The sequence below is a fragment of the Peromyscus maniculatus genome, chromosome 2, assembly GCF_049852395.1.
Source record: "Peromyscus maniculatus bairdii isolate BWxNUB_F1_BW_parent chromosome 2, HU_Pman_BW_mat_3.1, whole genome shotgun sequence".
NCBI classification, from domain to species: Eukaryota; Metazoa; Chordata; class Mammalia; order Rodentia; family Cricetidae; genus Peromyscus; species Peromyscus maniculatus.
In genome coordinates this window covers 31,257,798-31,277,551 of record NC_134853.1, presented here as the reverse complement: position 1 = coordinate 31,277,551, position 19,754 = coordinate 31,257,798, and positions in this window count along the sequence as shown.

Here is a 19,754-nt window from a genome sequence, read left to right as displayed (position 1 = left end):
TTAGTTTAAATTAGTAATAGATGATTACTACAATTGTTAAGATAAGGGACAGGATGGTGTGCCTTCTTGGTAGGGCACTAAAGTCATCTGAGGACATTTATTCTTTGTTCCAGCTGGTGAAAAGGCCAAATGTCAGATTCTTAGGTAAACAATACCAAGCTTCCATATACAGAGAGCAAGTCAAACAGGTGATGTTTACTCTGGGCATAGAAGCTTGTTCCTAAAAATTCACTTATCGAACCACACAGTTCATGGTAAGGTAAACAGAGCTGGAAGGAAAGGGTCAAAGAATACTCTAATTATTCTCATTGGAGCAGCCAGAGTTGGATGAGGTTTCCTGGGGCAGTGAGTCAAGCAGTAATGACAAATGGACATACATTGGCCACTTCCTCTGCTCAAAGACTTGGTGGAAATTGTTGCAGCCTCTTTGAGGGCACTGTCATTGGTCTGGCAGAGAGTCTCCCTTTGTAAAGAGCTGACAGTCACACAAGGTCTGGCATTCAAAATACAAGCTGAAGGAAAACAGCAGTGATGATTTGGCGTTGCTCTCGCCCAGCCTTGGCTGCGGAGTTTGCTGCTTACCAGGAGGCTTATGAGTTTCTACGGTGTGTTGGGTGGAAACGGTCTATGCCTGGTGAATTTCACAAACAGATGGGTAGGCTCCTATTTCCAAGCATGCGATTCAGCCACTTGGACCCAGCAGTAACTGCCACCCATTTCAAAGGAGCTGGTGTAATGCGGTCCTTCTATCTGAGCTCAGATCTATTACGAAAATCAAGCTGCATGTTTTTCCAGGTGCTACCATCTTGGAAACAAGGCACAAGGGAACCAAAAAATGTGCTTCAGAACCTAATGTGAAAGCCTCCAATTAGGCTTTTATTCTTAAATCCAGTTATTGTGCGCTGTTTTGGCTAAAGTACCCAGATCTACTTAAATGTCTTCCAATCCCGTGTATATGCTGCTTTTGCTACTGAAGAGTTATTTTGAAAATGCCAGTAAACTGATGTATATTCGACATTGTAGTCTACTTTCTTCTTTCCCCCCATCTGAATGTGAACTTAAGCAATGCCTGCTGATTGTCAGGAAAACGAGAACAGCAGAATGACTACACAGCACATAGTCCCACTGTCAGAAGATCTCTGAAACCAGACCAGGAAAAACAGCACCATGGAATTAAATGCCATTCAGGGACTTTGAATCCCCGTCTATCTGTCTCTTTATGACATTTTGTATTTCAGCCCAGTCCTGTTCCATCCTCAGCCCCAAAGCAATGTGAAAAGCAAAGAACAATTTTCCTACTGAACACTGTTATTCTAAATTATATTTCTTAAGCTTTTTGCCCAAGTTAGTCATATGTCTAAAAATGCATAGAGCATCCTCTTAGGCAAGAGTGTGACTCAAATCCTCACGAAAATACTTGCAAAAGGACTTTGGCATGCTCTGTCTTTGAGTGGAGTTGAGCCTGGACCCAACAGTGGGAGAATGTTTCTTACACAGAGAGGTTGCTCCCGAGACCCAGCTTGGTGTGTCTGCAGGGCGAGGCAGCTCACTGGGAACCACATAAAATGTTCTGTGATTCCGGGGAAAACTGAGCAGACACAGAAGGAGTCAGCCCAGCCGTGCTGCCAAGTGTCTCCTCCTTGTCTTCTATGGTGAATTTGGAATCTGCCCTTATCTTTTGTACCTCTCCTCACTTGCCTTCAGTGGAGTCTGACTGTGTTCTCTGCATGCAATCATGATTTATTTCATCTCCCAGACTTTAATTCAGTCTCTTGATTATAAATCTGGCCATTTCCATAACATTACAAACATTCCAGATTGTTCAGCACCTCCACCCTCTACTATCACGATCCTACAATGATATCCAATGGCTTTCTGAAATGTCTCTGTTTCTCTTATTTTCAAACTGGATATCTTGACTATTCTTTCCATATTACTCAGACAAATTATCCATACCAAGTAAACAGGTCCTCTGCGGACTTACTGGGAAAGGATGGGCTAGATCTTTAAAACATGATTACTATGTGATGAAAAGTTTTTAAGTTAGTAGCACAGATGTCAAGAACCATTGTGGAATCTTCCATGGCTCCAAGGTTCAGGGTATAATAACAGGAGAGTGGGCAGAAAGATTTCAAAAGCCAGAGGGCCATGAAATCTATTGCAAGATTGTGTCTTTAAGAAATGACAGGGGAGCATCAGCCATAATACCTCAATGATATGGCGATGTAAACAAGACCTGAATAATAACAATACCAATAGACATCCTCCCGTAGAAGAGAAAAAGTACCTGGGGTCCCACTCACAGATCCAGAGCTAGCTACAGGCACTTAATGACTTCTGAAAGAGGGAGGATTAGTCTTAGCCAGGGATGAGTACCTTAATTGGTATCCAATTTCAAGTGGTCAGCCCTGAAACCACATATATACAGGCAGCACTAAACAGACTCAGGAGGTTGTACTTACATATTTATGTATATGTATGTAACAATAATAATTAGAGAAAAAGAAGCCATGAGTTGAGAGGGAGCAAGCAGTAGGACATGGGAGAAATTGGAGAGAGGAGTAAATGATGTACCTATATTTATTTATTATTAAAGATTTCATGGAATTTTATTTTTGTAACACTGACATAAGCAAAGGTTTTTTGTTTGTGTTTGTTTGTTTTATATTTTTTTATTATTAAGAATTTTTCTATTCATTTTACATACCAACCACAGGTCCCCTCCTCTTCCTCCTCCCACCTCCCGGCTCCCCCGACCACCACATTCCATGTAGTGGGTAGCCATTCCAGCTTTGAACTGGGTAGCCATTCCAGCTTTGAACTGGAAGTTCCAACCCGCATTGAGGCTTCGGTAACTGTCACGCCTACAAGGCAGGGCCAAGAGAAGACCCTGAAGACCTGAGATCTGAATGCACCAGCTCTCTTGGTTCCTGGACCCTGGACACTGGAGGTATACAGAGCAGAGTTCTCCAGAGAACACCACTGGACTGTGCCATGCCTTTCCCAGACTCTGTAAACTATCCATTCACTTGTAAGTTACCCCTCAAAATAAACCTCCCTTTTAACTACGTGGAGTGGCCTTAATAATTTCACCAATGCCATTCCCTCCTCCTCCAAGGCAAGGCCTCCCATGGGGAGTCAGCAGAGCCTGATACACTCAGTTGAGGCAGGTCCAAACCCCTCCCCCTGCACCAAGGCTGTGTAAGGTGTCCCACCATAGGCAGTGGGCTCCAAAAAGCCTGCTAATGTCCTAGGGATGGATCCTGATCCCACTGCCAGGGCCACCTTAAGCAGATCAAGCTATATAACTGTCTTGCCTATGTAGAGGGCCTAGTCCAGTCCCATTGATGCCCCTTGCTCATAGAATCCCTCTTCTCTCTCTTTGACTAGATTCCTAGAGCTCAGCCTGGTGCTTGGCTGTGGATCTCTGCATCTGCTTCCATAAGTTACTGGATGAAGGCTCTATGACGACAGTTAGGGTATTCACTAATCTGGTTACTGGGGTAGGCTAGGTCAGGCACCCTCTCCACTCTTGCTAGTAGTCTAGGATATTTATTTTTTAAAACTGCAAAAATTAAAAAAATAAAACACTGTGGCTAGCAACTTTCACTATAGAAAGACAAAAATTTATCTGATAGTACCACTGAGTAGCTATTTAAACAGTATATTTTTTGCAAAAATATTTAAAATTGACTTCTACAATGCAGTGAGTCTCTAAAAATAGGTTATCAATTGAGAATGCACAGAGTTAAATAATGAAAAAAATAGCCATTTGGTGTTACTTAATATATTGATCTATAATATAGCTACATACACAAACACATGTGAAGAGAGCTGAGATTCAGATGGGTCTAGAATTTTCATCCTGCTCTCCCCAAATATCAATTTGTTTTTACACGATTCACATGAAGATTAAAGGGACTTGTGAGAACGGAACTCAAAACATGTACCAAAAATTGGAGTATAGACATATATAGTTATGTCTGATAAATTTTTGCTTATGTTTGGGGTGATATTTCTTACTAAAAGCCAATATCAAAGTGACTCCATGCGTCCCTATAATAGTTTGAATGTAATTGGCCCCCAAAATCTCATAGGGAGTAGCATTATTAGGAGGTGTGGCTTTGTTGGAGTGGGTATGGCCTTGTTAATGGAAGTGTGTCACTGTGGGGGTGGGCTTTGAGGTTTCCTATGTCCAGAATACTTTGAGGTGTTTCAGTTGACTTCCTGTTGCCTTCTGATCAAGATGTGACCAGCACTGTGTCTGCCTGCATGGCCATGCTCCCTCCCATGATGATAATGGATTTAACCTCTGAAACTGTAAGCAAGCCACCTCAATTAAATGTTTCTTTGTAAGAGTTTCCATGGTCATAGTGTCTCTTCACAGCATTAAAAAACCCTAACTAAGATAGTCCCTGAAAGCAGATGCAGAAATTCACAACCATGCACCAGGCTGAGCTCCAGGAGTCCAGTTGAAGAGAGGGAAGAGGGATTATATGAGCAAGGGGGGTCAAGATCATGATGAGGAAATCTACAGAGACAACTGAACCAAGCTCAAATGAACTCATGAACTTCAGACCGACAGCTGTGGAACCTGCATGGAACCAGACTAGACCCTCTGCATATGGGGGACAGTTGTGTAGCTGGGTCTAATTTAGGGGCCCCTGGTAGTGTGAACAGGATCTATCCCTGGTCCCTGAGCTAGTTTTCTGGATCCCATTACCTATAGTCGGACACCTTGCTCACTCCTGATAAAGTGGGGAGGGACTTGGTTCTGCCTCAACTGAATGTACCAGGCTTAGCTGTCCCCCAAATGGGAGAACTTACCCTGTTGAAGAAGGGGATGAGGAGTGGGGGAAGGTGGAGGTGGGGGGAGTGGGAGGAGGGATGAGAGGGAGATCTGTTTAACCTTGAAAACATATCTACTATGACTATAAGTTTGATTATTATAGATGACTACTAATCTGCATTTCTTAATTATACATTACATTTTTCCAAATTTCTTCAGCTTTTGTTCCATATGAACTGGTATACTAAAATTTTAATTCATACTTATTCATTGTTAATATAATGAAATACAGTTGGCTTTTATTTATTGGCTTTAGATTCAACTATCATAGTAAGTTCAATTTTTTCTTTTTTCTTAATTTTTAAGAAATTCTCTATTCATTTACATACCAACCACAGATCCCCCTATCCTCCCTCCTCCCACCCACCCCCAGCCTTTCCTCTCAACCCACACCCATTCCCACCTCCTCCAAGGCAAAGCCTCCCACGGGGAGTCAGCAGAGTCTGGTACATTCAGTTGAGGCAGATCCAAGCTCCTCACCCTACACCAAGGCTGTGTAAGATATTCTACCATAGGCACTGGGCTCCAAAAAGCCTGCACATGCACCAGGGATGGATCCTGACCCCACTGCCAGGGGTCCCCTTAATCAAGGTCAAGCTACACAACTGTCTCGCCTATATACATTACATTTTTAAATGAGCTGCATAAGCACAATACCCCAAACAAGAAGAGAATCATGCATACAGTATAACAAAAATAACTTTACATTTGTATCAGTATACAAAAATCCATACTAAATGTAAAATATTTGAGCTAATAGTTATCTTCTTATCCTATATTACTATATCCCCCACTAAATGATGACAAACATCTATAACCCACTGAATGACCAAAAACCACCCAGTCCACCTCTTGGCAATGTGGGCTTGTGTTTGCTAGACTGTTTCCTGTTGTCTGGGGGCAACAACATCCCCAGAGGATCCTGGGAAAATTGAGATAATGGTCAAGTACTAAGAAAACTAGTTGTAACATTTGTTGTCCAGTCTCGGAACTGTTCCCATGCAGAGGGATCAGTATATATGTCACCTGTCTTGAAGTTTTTCTTGGTTTATTTCTTTATGTCTGTGGCCAAGATTTTCAGGTTTCCCCCAATTGAACCTGGTCTCTATTGACCTTGAAGAAATCCACAGCCTTTTGTTTTCTGTGGAAACTTCTCCCCCAATGCAATAAATTTTCTAAATTCCATTTTAAAGTTAAGATATCCATGAATGCATAAGGATGTGGGTATGTGGGAGGTGGGGGGAGAGAGGGTAGGAGAAGAGGGAGTGGAAACTGTGGTTGGTATGTAAAATAAATGAAAACATGTCAATTAAATTTAAAAAAAGTTAAGACATCCTAAATTATCTAGACTGAAAAAAATCAGCAGTTCTTTTTATAATCCCATGTCTCTCAGCAGCTGCCATTTGCTCATCCGCATTCAAAAAATTCAAAGTCAATACAACATCATGCAGGATCTAGACTCCCTGTGTATTTCCCATCTTTACATGGCTTTTTTCTTTTATATTACTTTACTCTCTCTTTAAAGACTTTATTATTTTTAAATGATTTATTTTTCCTATGACTGTTTCTTAAGTACCTACACACGTTTTTAAACACACTGTAACTTTTTTAGAGAATTTTTGGTCTGGGCCTGCTTTACAGTGCACCTGTAGCATTCTCTGACCATGTGAGCCAAACCTTAAACTTGCTGCATGGTTTGCACTGCTGGCTTGCTCCGCTCCTCTTGGGCGCCTGAGGGCTGAGGTTCACACCTCGAAGGCCTGGCTGAGAGCTGCATTTAATGGGGAGCTGTGCTTAACTGGAAGCTCCATTTAACCACTCTGGCTCTAGGAAGTTAGTGTCTGCACTGTGGCAGGTACTTTTACTTAGCTTGTTGTTTCTAATTAATGTGCTAACTGTATGGCAGAGCCACACCTCTGTACACTTTTGAGCACCAGGAAACTTGGAAGCCTGGTTAGTTTTTTGTCTTTTTTTCCATAGAAATACATGCCCCACATTCGGTGCCAAATGTAGCAGGCTTTCTTGGACTGCCAGCCCCAAAATCATGATATGGAGACTTACTAATTATGAATGCTTGGCCTTAGCTTAGGCTTGTTTCTAGCAAGATTTTTTTTAACTTAAATTAACCCATTTCTATTCATCTATGTGCTGCCCCAAGGCTCATTTACCTCATCTATATATTGTCCATCTTGCTTTCCTGCTTCCTCCATGTCTGTCTGTCTGACCCCCAGCTACCTGGGCCTTGGATTGCTGGATGGCTCCCTTTTTCTCTCTGCCTACCAGCCCTACCTATTTCTTCTCTGCCTAGCTATTGGCCATTCAGCTTTTTATTAGCCCAGGTGCCTTAGGCAGGTAAAGTGAAACAGCAATCCATCTTTGCATGGTTAGCCAAATGCAGCATAAACAAATGTAACACATCTTTACATAGTCAAAATAAATATTCTATTCCACAACACGATAATGACTGGCCTGACACAATAGTCTCACTGTGATAATATTGGCACAAATGTAATTGGAGTATCCAACCACTTTCTGATTGACTCTAAGACTTGCTCCACAAGATGAAATCCATGCTTAGCTATTAAGTCCAAGAACCTATGGCTATGTAGGTCAAAAGCCCTAGGGGAGAATGTACTGCTATTCTAAATAGACACTTACTCCTAATGACTTATTGCATAGGCTAGTGCATTTCTCAGCCCTCATCAGAGAAACTTCTATTTGCAGTAGATTGTCATTTCCACAGAGACCTATAACTGATCAAGATATAGAGAATAAGAGACTAAGGAGTGCTCAGCCCTAAAGGGAGCATTTATATCACACCCCATCATCCCAAGGCTCAGAGATCATAGTGAAAGAGGGGTAAAAAAATCTTGAGTCAGAAGCGGAGGATGAAGAAACTGCACATACAAACCCACAGTAGTTTGTCACAGCATGAGTAAAACCTGTACAAACTCAAGACAGACAAATCCCAGTATGGAGCAAGGAGGAAGGCACAGAGTCCCACCCCTAGCTGAGCATCTATTAGCAGTTGATATCTGTTGAGAGAGACAGAGAATAGATATTTTGTAATGGACCCTCGTAGGTCAACCACACTCTAGGGGATTATATAGGTAACACAGTTTGTGTTTTTAAAAAGGATGCAAAGTAAGGTGGAGGGCTGGATAAGGGAAGATGTGGGGAAGTGTGAGTGTGATTGAAATACATTGTATAAAACTCATAAATAATTCATACAAATATTTAAAAATCAATCTAAAAATAATATATAAGATTCCAAATAACTTTACAATAGATCTTCTTTACCTGAGCATTTAAAGGGATTCAAGACTTGGAAAACAAACATTTATACTAATTGTCCTTAAAAAAAAAAAACCTTCATAGACTGTTGACACAGCCTGTACCACTCACAGGAGCTCCATGGCACTCCTAATTTGATGTAATCCAAAATCCAACATGCTATGATCAATGACTGGTATCCATAAAGATATTTCTTTCTGTAATATAATTTAAACTACTTTTAGAATTTAAATTTTACCACCTTTTCTTAAGACAAATGATAGTTCAGTGAACAACCGTGATATTAAATTAAATATAATTAGTTCAGTTTAAAAAACAAAAACAAAACAAAGCAAAAAACCACATACAGGTGCATATTGTAAATTGGGTTTGTTTTCCTCCAATATGGCAGCTTCTCAAAAACTAAAAATAGATCCACCATGTTGTCCAGTCTCACCATTACTGAATTTTTATTTCCTAACTCCAAGTCAACATATCACAAAAGTACTTGAATATCAATATTTATTCAACACTATTTATAATAGCTAAGCTATGAAACCAACCTAATATTCAACAACAGAAGAATCAAAATGAAAGTTGAAGTTAATTTTTATATATGAAATAATTATATAAGGATGAATCGCTAGAATGTATTTCATACATCCCATGGCATGTATTTGATAAGAACAATAACTTGTATCATACATATATGAAGTATACTCTTAACGAGATTGGATCTACTTACTTTACCAGCACTGAATAAGTGACAGGTTTAAAATGTTATTTTTAAAGTTCCTATAACTTTTTTCATCCAACCTGAGTACAGAATCCCTTTCTTGTCGTTTGTTTTGCTTTTCCTTGCTTTTGTGACAGGGTTTCATTTAGCTCAAATTGTTCTCAAGCTCAGTATGTAGCCAAGAATGATCTTGAACTTCTGATATTCCAGTTTCTACATCCCAAGTGCTATAATTATAGGTGTGCACTACCATGCCCTGCTTATGTGGTGTTGGTGGTTGGACCCAGAGCTTCCTATAGAACAGGCAAGTACTCTACCAACTAAGCTACATCCTAAGCTTTGGCCCTGTTCTTTTTTAAACTTCCGCTCATTGTAGATAGCACAGAGGTATGAAATCACATAAGCCACCTGCAGAGCCCAGTCCTGTCTTGGATCAGTGTGACTCACTCCATGCATAAATCAAACTCTTCAGTTAGTTTGTCCTCTTCTTTCTAGTCACTTGTATCTGATGTCCAAGCTCCCTATTGAACAATTCTTGAGCACTGTGTTTCCTTCCATTAGAATCTGTTGGGATAGTTTTCTTCCTGGAATAGTCTGCTTTTCTCCAGACTTACTTTTATTTGGTATTTCCATCCTACATTTCCAACCTCTCTGAGCATACCGAAACTCTGTATGAATTCACTCACATTAGAGCCACTTGAATGTGCCAAATAAAAACCCAAGGGACAAACACCATTACTAAATGTGCCTCAGCACTGCATCTGTCCTTCCTTTCTTTCTGTTTCTTTTTATGAGCTCATTTCTGGTTTCACTGGGTTCTCTATTCTTGCTGTAACCTTTTTATCCAACTTTAAAAATACATTTTAAAGCAAGAGAATTATTTACAAAGAGGCTGAAGAAACAGGATGGGCTAAAGAATATACTATGTATGTGAACTTTTGCTTCTATCACTTGGCAAAGGTTGCAACAATGTTACTTAGATAGAAATGAAAACATTAACAGTCTTATGAGCTGTGAGTATAAACTGATACAGTGTTTCTGGGGGATAGTTTGGAAATACATATCAAAGACCTTAAGAGCATTTAGTACATGCAATTCTATCTTTAGGAATTTATCTGGAAAAATAACTAAACAAGTATACAAAGATTGATGTAAAAGCAGGTTTATTGCAACATTATTTGAGTAAAAATGGAAATAAACAGAATGTTCAATAACAGAATTGTTTCAATAAAAGAAGGTTTTTTGTATATATGGAAATATATACAGATATTAAAAGTATTGACTTAAACTTGTGTTTACAGTAATGGAACACACTGATGTTATGATATTAAATAAAAAGGGCAGGTTGCAGATTCATTCAGTGTAGAATGATCCCTTCTAGGTAATAAAGACATCTGTGTATATTTGCCAGAGCAGAAAACCTGTATTCCCTGTTTGCTGGCATGCCTGCTCGGTGTATGAGAAAAGGATCCTGGAGAGAAGTGTTAGGGACGCTAGTGGGAAAGGAAAAGGAAAAAGCAGAAACCAGAACCTTAACCAGCACCTCTGAGTCAATGTCCTGACCGTGATGGGAATGGAGGCACCACACTACATTTACACCTGTAGAAGGACCACTCTAGAGACAGCACGCTTGCTTGCCTAGCAAGAATCTGGAATAGCACTGAGAGAAGGCAGCTGGCTACAGAAAAAGGAACCTCTTATGAAATTCACACAAGAATTGTGACTTCCCTGTCCTGTTGATAAAGCAGCTCACATGACTACCCAATGGGAATAGGTCAACTCTCATGGCTACCCAATGGGAATAGGTCAACTCACATGGCTACCCAATGGGAATAGGTCAACTCTCATGGCTACCCAATGGGAATAGGTCAACTCACATGGCTACCCAATGGGAATAGGTCAACTCACATGGCTACCCAATGGGAATAGGTCAACTCACACGGCTATCCAATGGGAATAGGTCAACTCACATGGCTACCCAATGGGAATAGGTCAACTTTCATGGCTACCCAGTGGGAATAGGTCAACTCACACGGCTTCCCAATGGGAATAGGTCAACTCTCATGGCTACCCAATGGGAATAGGTCAACTCACATGGCTACCCAATGGGAATAGGTCAACTTTCATGGCTACCCAGTGGGAATAGGTCAACTCACACGGCTTCCCAATGGGAATAGGTCAACTCTCATGGCTACCCAATGGGAATAGGTCAACTCACATGGCTACCCAATGGGAATAGGTCAACTCACATGGCTACCCAATGGGAATAGGTCAACTCACACGGCTACCCAATGGGAATAAGTCAACTCACATGGCTATCTTTGATGGGTACAGGGCAAATAAAGTTATTTGACAAAGGATTTGGATTTAGGGTAGGATAAAAATCTCAAGACCATTTTTGTAATCTATCACTTGCATTTTCTTAGGTTTTGTATAATAACCACAGAATAGTGCATTTATGAACAGAAGATAGATAGTACAGCAGACTAGTGGGCTAATGGTCCCCAAGGAAACAAGTCTCTCAGTGTTCATGCTTGCATTGATTATCTATGGCTTTTGAAACAGACTACCTCAAATTGAGCTTAAATCAAACAAAAAACAAAAACCAAAAAAAAAAAAAACCCAAAAACATTCTCTTATAGTCCTGAGGAGTGTAAGTATGAAATAAAAGGGGTTGGAAAGGCCAGACTCAAAGAGAGGATTTTTTTTTCACTTCTGCAAGTTCCAGGTGTCCTTGTCATGGCAGTGTAGGGAGCCTTCTCAAGTTCTAATAAGGTCACTAGTCATACTTCTTTAGTAGCCCACTTCACTACAGTACAATGACAACTTAACTAGATTGTGGGAGACCAGCTCCCACTTTTTTTATGGCAGGGAACTCTTGAGGAGAGAGGGATAAGAGATTGAAGTAGAAATATAGAGGAGGAAGGATAGAGGGGAGAGAGACCGATAGAAACACAGGATAGCCTCAGGAGGGCCTGGATCCTTATCCACTGGCCCCTTCTGTCTCTTCTAAAGGGCTATTTATAGGAATGCCAAGGGGTTGAGCAAAGACCTCTCCCTCGCTCAGCCAAGTGTAGACCCTTCCAATCACCTAGTAACCATGCACATGGTCAAACAATCCTCTAATGCAGCCCTGCTGGATAAGCAAGCTCAGATCTCACTAGGAAACCTTTGTGGGCCTCCACACTAGATTATAGCTGAAAAGTAATTATTACTGAATTATAAGGTACTGGTAATTGGTATCTCGGTTTCTCTGTTTGAGGACATAGTTTAACCTATGCCATTCCTTCCCCGCTTGATTCTGGGCCTTATAACATGCTTCAGTAAACAAAAAAAAAAACAGTGGACTGACCCAGGAAAAGCCCATGAGGCCTTGAGCATGGATCCCCCTATTGGACTACTATCTCCAGCAAATAAAGAAGTTTGCATGTAAGTCAGTTGAGACAAACTCACAGGTCAAAAGGTTATTTGGGTTCTGCTTTGGAGATCCCAGTCCATGGTCATTTGGTCTAATTGCTTTGGGTCTGTGGTGAGACAGAACAGCATTCTGGGAGCAAGCGGCAGAGGCTGAAAAGTAAGAGAAGGGACTGTTATCTCACAGTCTCCTTTGAGGATACACCCCAATAATCTAAAACTTCCCAACTTTTTCAATACCACTACACTATAGATCAAGCCTATACGTGTGCCTAAAGAGGACAGTTAAAATCCAACCTGTACATCAAATGTAGTTATTTTAGGTAGAAAGAACCACAAAATAAGTGAGGTCAGGCCACCACAGATGATCCAGCTGAGCAACCCTCAGTCCATCCTTATACTCAATCCATTCATTTGACACCACCTCTGTGAATCACTGTGGTTCCCAGACAAATCACGGCATTGTGAGAAGCTATGTAGTATTGCTTCTAGAAGCTGGTGAGTTTGGAGATAGCAGTACCAGAAATCCAGTGGACGCTGGTTTTCCTAAGGTATAAACACAGTTAGGGTGGAGGTTCTCCAGCCTGCCATTCTAGAATCATGGATTTAACTAGAATTGAAAAGAACCGTACAGATAACATAGCTGATTTCATCATCTCACAGATAAGAAAATTGAAAACCCCAACTCAGGAGTGCCACAGGAGAGGCGGGCATCTGCCTGTGGACTACTGGCTCTGCTGTGTCTACATTGTCCCAAGTCACATGATCTAATATGAGACTACTGAGCTAAGGGTGGGCCTGGTTCCTGGTCACACAGCTATTTAGTGTCACTATCAGAGCTAGAAATAAGCTGTCCTAAATCCTCATCTACAATTCTCTTCCTTTTGGGGTGATGATGAATGTATAGTGTGTCCCATTTACTCACACATTTAGCTGAGTATTATCCTAGGAAGTATTCTTTGTCCCAGAGTAGGGCCCCTTATCTTTCCTAGCTCTGAAGTCTCTTTTTCTTTCATTCTCTCCCTTCCTAAATCCCCCAGCCCTGGAAATATGAGTAAGAATTCCTACCCCTCCCCACCAGTCACTTCATGCAAGATGGATTAATGAGGTTATGTCTCCAAAGAACTTTGAGTTCCTTGGAAGAAAGGCATCAACATGCAAAGTGGTGGTTGTTATTGCGATTACTTCACTGAGTAGGGTTTCACAGCTGTCTTGATGGAAAAGGGGCCAACAAAACAAAATGCCAGTTTCCCCCAACAGAGGAGCAGCTGGGATGGATTATAAACGAGACCTGTGTGCCCGGTTCTCTTTTTTTGTCAAAGCCCATCAGACTTTCTCAGTGCCCAGCTCTCCCCTTGACAGCCCAGCAAGCTCCCCAAGCCAGACAGGTGTGGGCAAAGACAGCCTCTGAGCTCCATGTGCAGGAGCCTACTTGGCAGGGACAGAAAAACCTTATATTCTGAACCAGGGCCAACCCATTACCAGTGCTCAGTAATGCGATGGATTTCTCCAGCGGTGACTTGGGGTAAGTAAAACACTCTCATTGCTCAAACTTCCCTCCACTTTATGGGGCAGGAGGGACGGGGGAGGGAGAGTCAAGAGGGTGTGCAAACTCAGAAATGTTATGTTGCCAGGACTGGAGCACCTCTGCTCACCTCTTCTGCTTTTCCTTCCTTTTCTCCCTTCCCTCCTCCCTCACCCTCCATTCTTCCCTCCCTCCTCTCCCTCCTCCCTCCCTCCTTTCCTTCCTTACTTTCTTCCCTTCCAATTAGCACATATGTATTGACTATTATGTCATGCACCATGTGAGAGTCTCAGGAAACACAGACAAATAAGATATGGTCCTTGCTCTCTGGGGCAGAAGAGGCAGTAGAGAATGAAGCAGAAACAGATAAATGGACAGAAACTTCTATTCCATAACACCTTCCCCTGAGCCACATTGCTGTGGCAAGTGCATGTGGCAAGCCACAGAGACACATGAAATAGATACTCACCTGTTCTGAGAGGGCCTTGGAAGGCTTTTAAAGGGCTAATTGTCAGGCTCAGTGTAGGGAAAAGGGTGTATTAAGCAGCCATGCTTCCATTGGTTCAAAATAGCATAAAATCAGTATTGTGTGTATAGATAAGAAGAATAGACTACCAGCTTTGTAGTAGTATTGAGCCACTCTGAGCTATTGTTATTCTTCTTACTAAACATGGTCTTTGTGTCAAGCACAACTGAAAACTTTAAATATAATTGCTTATTCAAGCCTTAGCAACAATTTTATAAAGCAGATTTTATTACTATGTTAATTTTGCTAAAGATGAAACTGGGGCCCAGGTAGGTGGAGTGACCTGCTTAAAGCCATAGAGTTAGTAAATACGAGCTCCATGTTTGTTCCCACGCAGCTTAACCACAGAGCAGGTACCTGTAACCCCACATGGAAGCCCATCGTACTAAGACCAACCCACGACCGCCTCCACATCTATGCACTCTGTCATGATTTGACTTCTCCCTTTAAGGTCCATGCTAGCCATGATAGCACTAAGAGTGAGCTCTCAGAAAATGCTTAGTAACCAAAATAACATTTCCCCATTTCCAGGAAATATGGGCTTCCTAGCTTATTCTGGAGAACAGGTAGGCACACAAACATTTTCTTCAGATCTGATAACTCTGACAGTGTCTTTGCTTTTTTAAAGTCAAATCTTCATCAACCTATTTTTTTTATAACTTTGCTGAAGTATGGCATAGAATTGTGTATATTAAAAGTGTTCAATGTGGTATTTTGATATACAAAGACATTACAAAATAATTACAATACTCAAGATGATTAACATTCTCATTGCCTCACATAATTACATTTTGTGCATCTCTCTCTCTCTCTCTCTGTGTGTGTGTGTGTGTGTGTGTGTGTGTGTGTGTGTGTGTGTGTGTGTGTGTCAGAGGGTGTGGGAGGCTTTACCCAGAATTGAATTCACAAATACACTGGAAAAAAATAGTGTCAGTCAAGAATAAAGTTAAGTATGTGCCTAGGGAGAATTTGGCTCTTTTAAATTCTAACTTTTCTTTGTTCTCAAGCTTTCCTCAACCCTCTGTCTTGTGTCTCTATCTAGATTATCTCCAGAGACCCAAGATCTGTTTGAATCTTTTTCTGTCCTTGACAGCACCCAATCCCAACCTCCTCTTGTGCTCCAAGGGTTAGTTTTCTGTGTCTTTAATGCAGAGTCCATCCCAGCATCTCTTAGGATAGAAAATCCCTTGAGGATATCTAAGGAGAGCCATACAGATTTCCAGTGAGTGCTTTTTGATCTGAAAACAGAAGACTCTCATCAAAACTCAAAGTTAGTTGAAAAATGAAATTCAAGCCAAAGGCTTCCAACCAGTTCCCAAGAAGTTTCTCCAACACTCTGTGCACTTTGCTGCATTCAGCTCTCAGTGTCCATCTCTTTCAGCAAAAGCATGTCTTCAATCTCCTTGACCATGGTGCTGTTTTCTTCTGAGGTTTACTAATCATAAGACTTCCCCCTAATCCAATGACTTCTTCAATCCCAGTATTTTTTTGTGTGTTAGATTTTGGGTGTATGTGTTTGTTTTTTTATGATTCCAGCCATTGTCTTTAATGTATTCTAGTAATCTGGCTTGAGTATTGTCTTTCCTGCTTCCTACTTAAACAGAGGTCCTTTGTTGACACAAAGGATAAAGGGTTATTTAATCATAAAAATCAACGATTGTGGAGCTTTTACTTCTAGTATGGTATTGGTTACACTATTTTCAATACACCACTCAATCAAACTTAGCGATACCTCTATGAGAGAGACCTTATTATCCTGTCCACACTACAGTGAGGTATGACTCTAGGGTGCAAGTAAACGTGATTCCCTGTTACTTTATAGAATGAATTCTTCTGCTTCCACCCATGTGGTGGTATTATGTCCCCCAAAATATTGTGCAACCTAATAAACTTATCTGGGGTCAGAGAACAGAACAGCCACTAGATATAGAGGCCAGAAAATGATGGCACACATGCCTTTAATCCTAGCATTCCTAAGGCAGAGATCCATCCAGATCTCTGTGAGTTTAAAGCCACACTGGAAACAGCCAGGCATGGTGACTCACGCCTTTAATCCCAGGAAGTGAGCCTTTAATCCCAGAAAGTGATGACAGAAAGCAGAAAGGTATATAAAGCATGAAAACCAGGAACTAGAGCTGGTTAAGCTTTTAGGCTTTTGAACAACACAGTTCAGCTGAGAGGCATTCAATCTGAGGAAACAGGATCAGCTGAGGAATTGTCAAGGTGAGGTGGCTGTGGCTTGTTCTGCTTCTCTGATCTTCCAGCATTCACTCCAACACCTGGCTTCAGGTTTGATTTTATTAATAAGACCTGCTAAGAGTCCTGCTACACACCCATTTTACCTGAAGTGACTGGTTCACTAGGGCTGATCTCATTTACTTCTTACATACACAGGGAAATGGTAGGCACACACAGATGATGTGCCTACAGTCCCAACCACCATGAATGATGTGCCTACGGTCCCAACCACCATGAATGATGTGCCTACGGTCCCAACCACCATGAATGATGTGCCTACGGTCCCAAACACCATGAGCACAGGTTCTGGTTTGTTGGTGACTGTACTCTTTCCCTCTGGTCAGAGAAGGAACAATCAGGCTGTTCCTGACTGCTTTGTAGCATGCATCACATCCCAGTGACAGAAGTAAAAAGACATCTAAGAATGTTTGAATGCCTTAACCCTGCCTTTGTCAACCTCCAAGATCACCCCAGTGACAGTGATGCAGGATGGGAGGTTGACTCGCCTGCCACAGAGCTCACAGCTTTCAGTGGTTACTTCAGACTGTGCCCAGGCATGTGTAACCCCGATGTCACCCCTCAAACCTTTCTTTTGCATGTGGCATTTCCTCTAACACAAGCACAGGAGGACAGGGACCTGGAAGGCTGCCTGTTGGTATTCAAGCCCCAAAAGAAACACAGATCTGGAACTTGGCATCTGGTTGAAGAAAATGCCTCTGCCAGATTTTTCCAGATTCTGAGGCATGACTGTCCACAGTGGGAGCATTAATTCCCCCTTCTCTCCAGCCCTCTGCACGTGGCCTGGCTTTGAAGTCCCTGATGGTGACTGACTTCATGTGCTCATGGTTTTCTATGGTGTGTGATGTGAAAAGAACCATGGAGGCTGTCACCCAGAAACAGTCCCACTTCCCATGGCTACCATGTGTCTAAGGATCTCTCACTCAAGCCTTCTAAGTGCCATTCGCCTGCTTATAGCTCTGTATGCTGCAGGCTGCTGGCCACCTTCAGTCCTTTGCTCTTGCTCCTTCCTCTGCCTAGAAACAAACAGAAAGAGAGCAAATGAGCATCCAAGGTCTCAAGGCATTGCCTTTCTCCTGGAGGCTAATGGAGCACCTGCCCTTTCAATAAAATGGACAGTTGTCCATGCCTTCTTGGTGTCCATTGCCAGGACACAACTCTAGAGGATGAAAGAAGCCTTGGAGATCAACTCTATTCTGGTCATAGAGAAGTCTGTATCCCTTATGATCTCAGACCCTTTGAGGAAGAAAGTGCATATCATTTTGGCTTCCTCAGAACCTAGCAAAGTCCCTGACATAAAATGAATAGTAAAGAAACAGTTCTTGAAAAGGTCAATGAGTAAATGAGGCTTAATTAATTATTGTCTTCATACATCCAGGGAGAGGGCATGAAAATCGATTCTTTTCACCAGTTTGGGCTGCTCTGGATAAATGGCCCTGGAAGAGAGGCTCGTATCCTTAGCTAAGATGTTCTTGGCAGACTTGCTTGGTCTTACCCTCTTCATTTCTGGGCCACGCAGCACTTGGCCACTAGGTGCTCAGGAAATATCTGACAAAGGCGCTGGAGATCAAAGGGCTTCATTTGGAGCTGCAGGAGCTTGGTGGCACCTGTGAGAAGATGACTCTGGTACAGAGCCTTGATAGGCAGTGACAGAAATTCTGGAAGCACTGGGAGCCCCGAAGCCTCAGTGCCCATCGAAGGCATTGGCCCTTTTGGTGTTCCACTGAGGAGGGAGCTTAGGAAGAACAGCCCTGCCCTCTCATACTGACTCAACCTCTGGTGATTCAGTCACATACAGTGAGCATGACATTGAAGTGATCTTTATATTGTCATCACATTTGAAATAATACTAATACTATTTGTTTCTGCATCCATAGTTAGTTTTCTAGTAAATGTATAGTGATATTGCTACAGCATAATGGGAAAATAAAGGAAAATCACTGCTGCATTACAAATTTTAATTATTTTATTATTTTGTGTGTATGGGCATTTGGCCAGTAGTAAGGCTGTGCACCATGTGCATGCCTAGTACCTGTGGAGGTCAGAAGAGGACATCAGATCTCCTGGAACTGAAGTTACAGAGAGTTGCAAGGCATTGTGGGGGTGCTTGAAATTGAACCAAGTCCTATGGAAAAACAGTACGCCTGAGACATCCCTCCAGCCTCCATTATTCGGTTTTGACCTTTAAGAGGATTTAGGGTCTGGAAAGATGGCTCAGTCAGTAAAGGACTTACTGGGCAAGCATAAGAACCAGAGTTCAGCTCCCCATATAAAGAGGTAGGCTTGTAGTACATTCCCATAATTCCATTGCTGGGGAAGTAGACAAAGGAGGTTCCCTGGGACTTACTGGCTAGCTTGTGCCAACAAATCAGTGTGCTCCAGGTCCAATGAGAGACCCTGTCCTAAGAAATAATGTAGGAAGAAATTGAGGATTTCACGCAATGCATGTTTGTACACTCACACAAATGCATATACATATGTACCACAACACACACACACACACACACACACACACACACACACACACACACACACTGTCGCAAGACAATAGTTTTGAAAGCAAGCATGCTAAGAAAGAATTTCCTGAATTATGCTACTGTCCATTTAATATGTCAAGAGTAGTCTTGAAGGAATGCATGCAGTTTTCACAAATTAAAGAAGGGGACATAAAGGTTCAGAAAAGAGGATGGAGCAGAGGACCAGGAGAGGTTCATAAAATACGTGACTATATCTTCTCCAGGTCTCCAAAGCCCCTGTAGTGACAAGAGATAGTAGACAGGTGGGGACCAGAGTAATCATGGGACTTTTGGACCACCTCTTGGTTTGGTTAGAACAGCTGGACCTGGAAGCACACAGGAGCTTGTGCAGTTCATTGGCTGGTGTGTACATTGAGATGGGGTCAGGCTTATGCACCTGAGTCCTCCTTGCACTCTGGCAGTTTGGATGCTGATGTGAGGAGCCACACACTGGCCACCAGCTTCTGGGGTTGCAGTTGAAATAAACCATCACCCTCAAAACCAGGGTAGAAATCTGGTGCTGAAAGTTTCAAAAGTGGCAAAGGTTCACATGCACAGGATGGGGTTGTGGGGAGGGGGTGTCTTCCCCACAAGAGTGGGGTGGGGGAGTGGGCAAGTCTTCAGGGAGGAGCTCCTGGATAGAGTGAGCCAAGCAGAAA